We start from the raw sequence: 13,356 nt of genomic DNA, 5'->3' as shown, positions 1-13,356 counted from the left end.
TTATTTCCCCTAGACCCCTTCCTCAACTTTACCACTATCCACTCATGCCTACCCCCCAAAAGCAACTGTTACCATCCCAGTTCATGTTAATGTTAATGTTAGTTGGGATTTGTTAAGCGCTCGTACGCCCGGAGGCTTCATGGCGCTGTAGGAGGAACCAGGCAAAGCAGTCAAAGAATAAAGCAGTGCTATCAGTAGTAGGCTTGAGAAAACAGCCAGGTTTTAAGGGATTGTCTAAAGCTGAGGATGTTATCATTCTGCTTTATATGGAGAGGAAGGGAATTCCAAAGAACCGCAGCTTGGTGGTCGAAGCAGCTGCCTCCGAGGCGTTTCCTTTTGAATGGAGGTACAATCAGAAGTGATTTATAGGTGGATCGGAGGTGACGGGAGGGGCAGTATTTTTTGAATAGATCTCTGATAAATGAGGGGCCAGAGTCGTTCAGAGACCGGAACAGAATACACCCAGCCTTGAAGGCCACACGTTGCTCAACTGGCAACCAATGTAGCTGCTTAAGGCCAGGTCTGATGGATTGCCTCCTGGATATATTCAGAAGGAGCCTGGCGGCTTGGTTCTGGACAAGCTGGAGGCGTTTAAGCTCACCAATTTGGAGGCCGAGGTAAAGGCTGTTAGAGAAGTCCAGCCTGGACAGAACCAAGGAGAGGACGATCTGTGTGAGGGCTGCTGTAGAGAAGAAGCGAGCAATTTTTCTTATTTTCTTCAGTTGAAAGATGCTGGAAGATACCACCGCTCCAACCTGTCTTTTTAGCGAGAGATCCTCGCTGATGAAAATGCCTAGGCTTTTAACCACGGAAGACTTAGTGGGGGGCGCTCCCATATTAGTGGGCCAGAAGTTGGAATTCCAACTAAGTGAGCTCAGTCCGGGCAGGACCAGCTCGGTCTTGCCCGGGTTGAGCTTCAGGTGATTGCAGCTCATCCAACTCAATATGTGGGACATAGTTCTTTGGAATTCGTCCACTGAGTCCATGTTGTTAAGAGGGAAGATGAGCTGCAAATCATCCGCATAGTTAAAGATGGTTACATTAGCATTCCGCAGGGAGTGCAAGAGAGGGCGTAGGTAGACATTAAAAAGAAGGGGAGATAACGAGGAACCTTGTGGTACCCCGCAGGTGGTGGGTATGGTGGGAGCGGAGAAGGAGCCCAGTCTGACCGATTGTGTGCGGCCCGAGATGAAAGAGCGGATCCAGCTCAATGCGGGGCCCCTGAGACCTGCCTGCTCGACACGGTCGACCAAGATGGTATGGTCGACCGTGTCGAACGCAGCAGAGAGGTCCAGTAACACAAGCGCCTGATGGATTCCTGCATCTGCATTCCGCCTCAAAGTATTTAACACCGAGAGGATGACCGCCTCGGTGGAGTGGCAAGGACGGAACCCTGCTTGATTCGGTGCCAAATATTCAGATTTTTCCAAGAAGCTGGAGATAGTCTCGCACACATGTGACTCCAGCAGTTTGGCACAGTATGGCAACAACGATATGGGTCTATAGTTGATGGGATCTAGCGGGTTAGCTCCTGCCTTTTTTATGAGGGGAACAAGAAGAGCTTTTTTCAGGTTGCATGGAACTTTGCCCTGTACAAGTGACCCATTCAATAAAGAAAGTAAGCACTCAGGGAGATTGGTGCCCACTTCTTTCAAGATGTGAGGGGGGCAAATGTCATCAGGGGAGCCAGTTTTAACTTTGGTTAATAATTTGAGTAAATTGATATTGTCTATGAGGGGGTAGAAGTCTAAAGTGGCAGGGTTGTACCAAGTGTCAGCAAACAAAAGAGGGGGCTGAGTAGTAAGAATACTTTGCTTGATCATGCAGATTTTATCAAAGAAAAAAGAGTTAAGTGTGTTGCAGAGTTCTTGGGTAGGAACCATAGGAAGAGAAGTTCTGTCGCAGGAGCTGAGATTTTCCACTATATTGAACAACTCTTTTGACTTATTTTGGGCCTTGAGAATTTTATCCGAAAAGTAGTCAGTTTTGCATTTGAGGATGAGATTTTGGTATTCCCTGCGGGCCTTGCTAAAGTTGGCTCTGTCATGTTCTAAGTAGGCTCTGCGCCATTTGCGCTCCATTTGACGAACTTTAAGTTTAAGGGCTTTTAGGTGAGGTGTACACCACCTGTGAGCATCATTGGGGCGAGAGCGGGAAAAGTTAACACAGGGGGCATGAACTTCAGCTGCCTGAAGTAGCCATTCGGAGAAAACCTCTTCTGATTTCTCTATGTCCAGATCGAATGAAGGGCAAGTAGAGGTTAGCAATTGGAGAAAGGCCGGAATGTCAACCTTCTTCCACATTCTTGCCTTCCCGCCTTGTTGAGGCAGAGGTTTGCTATTTTTTGCAATGGTTATGGTGAAATTGATCAGAAAATGGTCCGACCAAATGCAAGGCAGGATGGAATTAACTGCCAAAGAGATGTTTTGAGACCAAATTTGGTCAAGGCTATGACCTTTCTCGTGTGTGGGAAGGTGAATGTGTTGGATGAGATTAAGATCAGAGAGAGTGTCCTTCAGTGTGGCTGCCTTAGAGTCAGATTCCACCGAATCCTGCCAGAGATTAAAATCACCCAGCAGTAGAATTTTGTCATGGGAAATAATAAGGGGGGCAAGTTGTTCCGATAGGGATGCAGCGAAGGTAGGCATATTTTGAGGGGGGCGATAGATGAGGATCACGAGGAGAGATCCAGTGTCCATATCCATTTTAAAGATTACATTGTCTGATCCTGTCAGATCAAAAGATGGTAAAAGAGAGACTTTAAGGTTTTTGCGAATAATCGCAGCGACCCCTCCGCCCCTCTTACCAGCTGGCCTATCGACATGCAGTATATAGTACTCAGCGGGAACTGCCGCCAAGATGTCAGGCAGGGATGCATCATTAAGCCAAGTCTCAGATAGGCATAGAAGATCTGGTTGATCGGCTTGAAGCAGAAGAAAGATGTCCAAGTGGTGTTTTACCATGGACCTAGTGTTTGAGTATAAACATTTTAAAGTAGTCTGAGGCACATGTGGGGATAAGGGAGTAGAGCGTGGTGAGGGCTTACAGGCTTTAGTGAGCATAAAATCAGGTTTTAGAATACCATACATGGCGGCGCGCTTTAAGATGTGAGAGGGCGGGGAGAAGGTAGCGCTGTCAGAGGGTCTTAATGACAGCAGCGAAACTGAGGAGTAAATATGTTTTTGACCAGGGGGTCTGGCCCCGAGCCCCGGTCTGCCGCGGACGGGCGCAGACGGCCTTGACTTATGCGCGACTTCGGCGCGCATTCGTCGCGCCCGCTGCGCTCGTCCGCTGCGCTCCTGAATACACATTGTTTATATGGCCTGCCTCCCGTGATAGCTAGACCGCTAAGTGTGGTCCGGCTACACCAAAGATGGCGGCACGTCTCACCCTCCACACAAACGGCACCAGCCGCGATGGAACGGGGCGGACAACAGAAAGAACAACAATTGAGGTAATTGGTAACCACACAATGCTGAAATGATCTAAAATGATTTAAAATGATTTAAAATACCAATAGCAATTTTCCTTCGCGCTAGCACCTAAAATGCGCTAGAGCGAGCAACCGCTTCTGAGGAGTGACTGCGCTGCAGAGAGTAGTCAGCGGGGTTCACGAGGGCCAGGCTGCTGCCACCAGCCGAGCGTTCTCGAAAGGCCCTGGAACAGGAAGTGTTTTATGGCCTGCCTCCCGTGATAGCTAGACCGCTAAGTGTGGTCCGGCTACACCAAAGATGGCGGCACGTCTCACCCTCCACACAAACGGCACCAGCCGCGATGGAACGGGGCGGACAACAGAAAGAACAACAATTGAGGTAATTGGTAACCACACAATGCTGAAATGATTTAAAATGATTTAAAATGATTTAAAATACCAATAGCAATTTTCCTTCGCGCTAGCACCTAAAATGCGCTAGAGCGAGCAACCGCTTCTGAGGAGTGACTGCGCTGCAGAGAGTAGTCAGCGGGGTTCACGAGGGCCAGGCTGCTGCCACCAGCCGAGCGTTCTCGAAAGGCCCTGGAACAGGAAGTGTTTTATGGCCTGCCTCCCATGATAGCTAGACCGCTAAGTGTGGTCCGGCTACACCAAAGATGGCGGCACGTCTCACCCTCCACACAAACGGCACCAGCCGCGATGGAACGGGGCGGACAACAGAAAGAACAACAATTGAGGTAATTGGTAACCACACAATGCTGAAATGATTTAAAATGATTTAAAATGATTTAAAATACCAATAGCAATTTTCCTTCGCGCTAGCACCTAAAATGCGCTAGAGCGAGCAACCGCTTCTGAGGAGTGACTGCGCTGCAGAGAGTAGTCAGCGGGGTTCACGAGGGCCAGGCTGCTGCCACCAGCCGAGCGTTCTCTTCATCAATCAACATTCCTCAGCTCCCCTACTCTAACATCCCCGTTACTCTGGGGACTAACATAATCCTCTCCTCTCCTGTCTTCCGCAGACCTCCTCCTCAACTCACCACAATCCACTCCTGCCCACCCCTCAAAAACAACCCCAAACCCCTCGCCTGCATGCTTGTGAACTGTAGATCTGCCGTCCGACATGCCACTGAAATTTCTTAAACTATCCTAAGCAAATCCATTGACATTGTATTCCTCACGGAAACCTGGCTTAATGACCACTCAACGAGCATACTTGACCTACTCTCCCCTTGAATACTCCATCCTTAGAAAAGACAGACCCGACAGAATAGGGTTTAGCCATAATCTTCAAAAACAAACTCCAACTCTCTCTTGTTAACAATTCTGCCCATCCACCTTTGAATACCTTGAAGCTAAACTGAAAGTGCAAGGTCCCCTCCCAATTCATCTACATAACATCTGCCACCCTCCTGGAGATCCTCATGCCTTCATTGAAGAACTATCCGACCTTCTGACACAATCCTCAATATCCAACTCAAAAATCTCTTCCTTAGAGATCTCAATCTCCACTGGAACGATACCGATGATCCCTCAACCACCCTCCTCACCAATCTTCTTGAGATTAATTACCTCAAACAACCATGGCAGTCCCCAACCCACACCAAAGGAGCCATCCTGGACGCCATCATTACCAACAAAGATTTGGTCTTCCTGACCAATATCATCCCCATCGACTAGTCCGATCACCACCTCATACTGTTCGCCATTGCTACCACGGCACCGCCCCAGCGACTAAAATCATTAAACCTAAGAAATGGATCAGAAATCTAAAACTTATCACCCCAGGTGAACTTGAGTCTAAACTCTAAGCTCAACTTCTCCTCACTCCTCTTTAACAAAAAGCAAATGAGCTTACTGAAAACTTTAATAAATCTGTCACTGTTGTCCTTGACCAACTGGCCCGCTCAAACTTAAAAATCAAAGAAACATCCCTTTTAAATCATGGTTTAACTCAGAGCTCAACAATGAAAGACGCTTGCTAAGACTGATGGAAAGAACATGGAGACAGCATCCCTCTTCCTCACATCTGGCACTCCTCAGATTAGCTAGATCTAAATACAAGAAACACATTTTTAATGAAAAGGCGTCCTTCTTCCATACACAACTCGATTGGGCCAATAGCAAACCCAGAGAACTGTTCAACATAGCTCGTAACCAAACATCCTCCACACCTCCAGATCCGATGGCCTCAACTGCTAGATGTGTAAAAGTAGCCCACTTCTCAGAAAAAAATCACCAAAATAAAGCAATCCTTCCTTTCAACTTAGATCCCATCCAACTCCGAACATACACCCAACATCAACTCAAACGCTCATACCACATTCCCTATCCCCGATCCCTCCTCTCACTTGCCCACTACTGCACCTCACCCTAACTACTCCTCTCACATACCCACTACTTCACCTCATCTAAACTACTCCCCTCACTTACCCACAACTCCACCTATTGAAACCACCACCCTAACTCACAACTAAAAAACAATGACTCTTGGCAATACTCCCTCCCTGTAACCGAGCACAAAGTTTTCAACATCTTGGTTAAACTTAAACTGTCCTACCATACTAAAGACCCTCTCCCATCTAACCTTGTCCAAGACCTAAAGCACATCATTGCCCCATCTTGGACCACAACTATTAGCACCTTCCTCGCCACAGGATGTGTCCCTATCTCCCTCAACTTGGAAGAATCATTCCCATTATGAAATACCCTAATGTCGACCCCAATGACCTTAACAAACTCTCCCCATCTCTAATCTCCTCCTTCTTTCCAAACCTCTTGAAAAATGTGTCCTACTCCAATTAGACAAACACATCACAAATTTCAAATTACTGGACCCCATACAATGCTAAACATTGTTGATGACATTCACCACTCCTAAACAATGGCGAGACCTGCCTACTTATCCTCCTCAATCTCTCTGTAGCGTTTGATACAGTCAACCACTCTGCCCTACTTAATTTGCTCAGAGATCGTTTCAGCCTCAATGGTACTAGCCATAAATGGTTTTCTCCTATCTACAACACCGAACACAGCAAATCAAAATTGACGACCGTCTATCTAACCCCACTCCGGTCTCCCTAGGAGTCCCCTTAGGACTTATTCTTTCTCCCTCTCTCTTGAGCCTCTTTATGGAACCCCTCACCCTCATTCTAAAACATGCTGGAATCAACTACCCCCTCTACGCCGACGATACCTACTCTTCTATAAGATCAAAACCCATGCAGACATCATACACCTTAACGATACCCCTACTAAGATCCAATCTTAGTTTCAATTAAATCATCTCAAACTCAAACCTAAAAAAAAATGATTCTCTTCTCCCCTCAAAATAACCCTCTCCCCATTCAAAACTGGATCTCTGATCTTAATGCCGACCTTAATGCCCTCAACTGCTCACTCTCCCTGTTCAACTCAGTAAAATATCTTGGTATCTCCATCGATAATCGCATAACTTTCATTGTTCACATCAAAAACTTGGCCAAAGGAGCCCTTTTCACTCTCTGTCCTCTCAAAAAATGTAAGCCCTTTATTACAATGGATGACTTTAAATTAGTAGTCCAGTCACTAGTCCTCTTACGAATTGATTACGGCATCGCCATCCTCACCGGAATCCCCAAGGTCCACCTGGCTCCACTCAAATCTGCACTCAACCTTGCAGCAAGGCTCATCACCGACTGAAACCGTTTTGACCACATCTTCCCAGCCCTCAACACTCTTAAATGGCTCCCCATCGAAGGCAGATCCACCTATAAACTGCTTGCATTACACATAAAGTCCTCCATCAAAATACACTGACGAACCATTGCCAATAAACTCTGCAAAGCAGGTAGCACACGACCTATGAAAAGCACCAATGCTCTCCTCCTAGTCCAACACCTGCTAAAAAAGAAATCCACACAATCCTGCTCCTTCTCCGGAAATGCCCTCCCCAAAGACCAGCGATGCAACCCTTTCTATATCAGCTTTAAAAAAGACCTCAAAATGCACCTCCTCAATAAATGTTGGGAGTCTTATCGTGTGCCCAGAATTCGATCTCTCATTTCCAAGTTATATATGTATATAGCTATTGCTCTATCTGTGTATTTGATTTGTGTTCTTTAAAGCCGTTTCGCTTTTGTTAACTTGTTGGTATTCCATGCCGTTGAAATATTATCTTCAACTGTTACTATCTTCATATTCATGTAAAGGGCTCTGATACCTCTGGGTCTAGCCAGCGCTACATAAAACCTCTAGAATAAAATAAAAAATAAAATAAAACGGTCGATACAATTGCCTGCCCAAAGTAGTCAACTACATAGCTCACAGACATGGCACTGACAATGTGACCGTCGGCAATAAGTATGCCCACTAAGTTGGTATTGTTTATTAAATGCAAATACTTTCAATGAGGATAGTTTAAATTGTAATTGTAATTGCATTTATATAGCGCTTACTATCTATGACAAGGCGTCAAAGCACTTTTACGGTGAGTAAGTACGCTGCTCCGGAACCCAAAAAGGATTAGTGGTGAAGCAGTATAGTGAAATATGTTCTAAACACTGGAAACGCGCTTTGCGTCCCTGGCGCTCCTTCTAGCTAAAAGATGCATAGCAATGCATTGGAAGGCACCGTGGGGACACTCATTAGCGGCATGAGAGGGAGCAGTCAAAAAAATGGGGCGCAGCAGAAGAGGAGGTACTTCGGTCCGAAGAAGTTAAGGGAACACAAAAAACACCCTAAATCCATGTGGTGGGCTATTTTACTTTACTCCTTTGCACAAGAAATCTCTGACGAGTCAGGGTCCCAGGCAAACCGCTCAGCCAACACACAGCCACGCCCCCCAGGAGTCTCTGGAGGGTCCCTCTGGGGAGCAAGCGCTGACTGGGTACCGACTGGGGACTGAGCCGGACAGCGAGCACAGCATTTTCTCTATGATGTTTCAGTTGTTCCCCCATCCGCGCAGAAACAACTTGAGACTTAGCCAGACAGTGGTAACTAGACGACCCTTTTCAGGTGACTAAATATTAGACACGGTGTGCCCCCAGTTATATCTCCCCAGTTCTCCAGTTAAAATCATTGGCTGGAATATAGAACCATTTACAGCACAGGGCTGAAGTTCAGAGCGATCGCCCTACCGTAGCTACGGCCTATTGACTACCATGCATGGACTCAAATCCAGTCATACCTACCACCCTATAATAATGATATCCTGCTTGACAATGTCTGGTGTGACATGTATTCAGATGCTACTGTACTCCATGACAAGATGTATAATTAATGGATGTTACGCTACACTCTCAATAATTACTACTGTACCGTTATTTTTTTTAAATGACAATAAAAATGGTTTTATAAAAAAAAAGTGTACCCAGAGATGAGCGAAAAATAACATATGATGTTAGAGACAACGGGGATTGCTGTTGCATTATCTTCTGAAAAAATAAGAACATCATCCGCATACGCGGCCGTTTTAAGCATGTACGAACAAAATTGAAACCCCTTAATACCCTGATTTGGATTAAGTAGACTAAGAAGCGGATCTATAGATAGAAGAACAAGAAGGGGAGAAATAGGGCACCCTTGTCTAGTGCCCTGACGAAGATTAAAAAAGGAAGATGAGTAGCGCCATTGATTTTGATATTAGCTTTTTGTTGCTCGTACATGACCATATCAATAAATGAATCACCAAGGTTATGCGATTCTAATACTGCTAGTAAAAAAGGCCAATAAACTTTTTCAAAAGCCTTTTCGGTGTCAAGGGCGACTGAAGAAACTGTTGACAGGTAGTCTTGGTAGATTGATCTTTAGGAGTGTATAATGTTTCATAAAATTCTCGAAAGACCCCAAGAAAGTTTTGGTTATGGAATTTGTTTGAACAATTTTTTATCAGTAATATGAGAAATGCGAGTCGTATTGACATTCGTGTTTTGATATTTTAGTGTGGCAGCCAAGAGCTTACCAGCTCTATTCCGTAAAAATAATTGATGATATTTTTGGGCCTGTTCCCCAATATAAGCTATTTTAGTGACTATGGAATTAAATGAGTATTTCAGGTTTTTGATATCCTGCAGGAGTGATTTGTCGTTTGATTGTCTAAATAATTCCTCTTTGCATTTAACCTCATCACCCATAGATTGAAGTGATTTTCTAATGTGACTGTTCCTTTTGGTCATTTTTTTAATAACATGACCTCGTATAGTACGTTTAAATGCATCCCACAAAACAATTGGGGAGTTCACCGAAGATTCATTATCCTTAATAAAGTTATCATTTTCCACATTAAGATCTTTAAGTTCATTATTATCTTCCAAAACTTCAGCATTAGGACGCTAGTTAAAAGGGCCTCTCATATCTGTGGGATTACGAATAGTTAAAGACACCGCTGCATGGTCAGAAACGAATATTGGCTGAATCATGACATTTATAGTATGTTTTAAAAGAGAGGCCTCTACCAAAATATAATCAACAGAGAAAAGCTAGAATGTGGGGAGGAGAAAAACATGAAATCCACATCCGTAGAATTATGCAATCTCCATGCATCAACCAGATGATGAAACAAGCACATACTGAGTAAGTGTTTATGCACCCATGGGGGGGGGGGGGTCGAAATTTAAATGCAGAGTGTCTATCCAAAATAGGATCAAGGGGAAGTTTAAAATCCCCTCCAACAATTGTTCTAGAATCCTGTGGAATATCAGTAAGTTTTTTATGTATGGTGTGCCAAAAAAGTGGGTCATCAATATTAGGGGCATATAAATTCATAATGTATAGATCTTCCGAATAATTAGTCAAACAGGTAAGTAGCCATTTACCACTGGTGTCATGCTCAGCTGAAACAATAGACAAACCAGAGCTTTTGGAAATAAGAGTGACAACCCCATTTTTTCCCAGAGGCCTCAGAACAAGTAACATAAAGAACCCAATATTTCTTCTTAAGAAGAGCCTCATTAAAGGTTATCTTCGTCTCTAGAATTAGAACCACATCACCTTATAAACTTTTACAATAATCCAAAATTGTGTTTCTTTTAACTGGATGATTCAATCCCTGAACATTGAGTGAAACTACATTTAAGCCCATCATAGCTATGTATGAAACAACACAATTGAGTACATCTGGTAAAGAGGTAGAAAGGCAGTCTATAAATAATTAAAAACTAAAGGAAATGTAACATAAATCCCAAAATAAAATGAAGAAGAAGTCCAAGAATTAGGATAAAAAGAAAGGAAGAGAGTAAAAAATTAGAAAGAAGAGAAGAAAGAGCAAGAGTACTCTGGAAAAAAAATGGAGCATTAAAAAAGTGTAACCCTACCAGGGGATATCTGTAATTGACAAATTGCATGGGGGAAACAACGTGGAGGAGCAACAGCAGAAGCCATCAACCGCGGTGCAGACGGTTCAACGATAAATATGTTGCTAAGGGACGAAACAAGTGTAATAATACCAGTGTTTTACTATACTGCCTATAACCCATCAATAAGATTAAATAATGAAAAATCTAAAAGTATGACATACTTGAACATTGAAAGTGACATATATGATGTCATAAATAGTTACGGTAAGGTTATAATAGCAGATAAATATCAATGTAAGGCATTATAAATAGCAATATGAGGCATTATAAACATCAATCTAAGGTATTATAGACTGGCCCATAAAGTTAATATAAATAGGATGCAAAGAAGATAATTAAGAAATATAGAATGTAAAATAGCTAATCCCCATTAAATTGATGGAAATCAGGAACAGTCTCATACAATTAGAGCAGTAGAATTAAATAGATTATCTAACATTAAATGCAATTCAGAAGTTAAAAGAAAAGGGTCAAATCGACAAATGAGTAGATAAGTTAAAATTGTGCATATAAAACAAGAGTCAGCAAAATAATTTGGCATTTCAATAATGCACAATAATACAGATAGATAATAAACAAATATAAATAAGTTATTGCCAACGCAGAGTGATAAAAAGAGATAAGTCAAACAGAAATTAGAATAAACGAGCCAAATAGGAAAAGCTAGTAAAAGGCAGAATAAAGTAAAGAAAAGAAAATAGAATATAGAAAATAGAGGATAAGATACTTACTTTTGTCACATGACTATTGAGAAAGAAAGGTAAAATTAAATCCAAATATAAAGTGTTATTTCACCAATGAGATTTTATAACTATGACCTAAGATAAATGTATAACTATTATAACATTGATGATGAATGATGTCATGAAATAATATATCTATTAAAAGAAATTACCAACTAAAGGGACCACAGAACTGAGGAGGAACAGAGTAAGGAGCAAGATCGAAATTGGAAAAAGCAAAAGAAATAAAACACAAGGAGATAAAAAAGATAGAAATGAGTAAGAGAGTAGATATACATTGACAGTAGTACAGTTTTAACAATATACATATAGAAAAGCCTCAGAGAATTAGGTCAACCAACCTATACATAACCTGCAAGGGATGCAATCCCAAATAACATTACTAATAGTACAGCAAAAAGCATTATCCTGTAAAAAGGAAACTGAAGTAATAGAGAATAACCAATTTAAGAGGAAGGACACTTCAGTGTGTAATCACCAGTTGTAGGAAGAGCACAGAAAAACAGCAGTAAACACAAAGAATGTAGCAAGGCACAAAAAGCATAGAACTATCATGTGTAATAGATGAATGAGAAACATTAGGCACAGACATATCAATAGATATATATCAATAAGGGCGAGAAGTATCAGGAAGAGAGTCTGAGTCCATCTGCGATTCAGATTGATTGTGCAAGAATGTCGAGAGATCTGAAGGTCCATAAAAAATGTGTGGATGGCCTTTGAAAGTTATTCTGCATCTTGAGGGACCAGCAAAGGAAAGTGGAATATGCATATCACTGAGTCTCTTGCGTATATTCTGGAAGCCATTGCGACGAATAACAGTGTCTCTAGCAAAGTATTGGGATATTGATATTCTGTGACCTTCCTATTGTATTATTTTAATCTTCCTCATTTGTGCCAGAATTTGCTCAGTATGTTGGTGACGCAAAGGTTTAAAGATCAAAGGTCTTGGACAAGACATTGTTTTAGGTTTAAAAGTTGGAACTCTATGAACGCGTTCTATCTCAAAATCTTCTGGAACAAAACATTCAGAACATTTGGGATCCGAGTAAGTAAGAAGTCAATCACTGAAGGAGCAGATTTCTCACAATCCTCTGGTATCCAAAAGTATGAAGATTACTTATACAATTTCCGATCTCCCTGCTCAGTTAAGTCCCTTCTTAATGGAATATGGCTGAGCCCACCCTGAACTTTAGGAGTCAGGGTGACCCAATCAAGCACGACACTACTAGAGTGTGTGAGGGTAATACTAACAAAAGGAATTGTTTCCTTCCCCACAATCTAGTGTGTAACAACTAGAATGCTTCCACAAACCTTCCCATGTCTAATTAGGGTTAGTTTCAGAGGCCTGTGAATGTGATTTACAAGGCTGTGGGGTACTTTCTGTGGAATAGTGTCTAGCACGGGGGGACGTACTCCCACCAGAGGTTCACTCTCTGCCCTTGCAGCGCTAGAGAAGTTTCTCTTCTCTGTGCGCCTTAGTTTTCGAGTAATTTAAGCAGCGCACAGCTGTGGGGCCACTGGAAATTTTTCAAAACAGTATAAAATCCAAGCAATAGATTTTTAGTCACAAGATACCACCCCTCTCACCCACACACTACAAGTGACGTTACACAGTCTTCGCCAAGGACACTGAATACATTCTGGACTTCAGGAACAGTAACATAGTAACACAGGCAGAAGCCTTAGGCACTGGCTACTCAGATAAGATGGCATCAGCAATTTTAACAGCTCTATCATTGCTGCCAGACACTAATATTAATCAAAGTCTCAGGTAGTCCCAGAATTGGGATGAACTGAAAGAACTAAAATGAAACCAGATGAAGATATTACTACAGGGGCGATA

The sequence above is a fragment of the Lissotriton vulgaris genome, chromosome 7, assembly GCF_964263255.1.
Source record: "Lissotriton vulgaris chromosome 7, aLisVul1.2, whole genome shotgun sequence".
NCBI lineage: Eukaryota > Metazoa > Chordata > Amphibia > Caudata > Salamandridae > Lissotriton > Lissotriton vulgaris.
Note: the sequence above shows the minus strand (reverse complement) of the source record.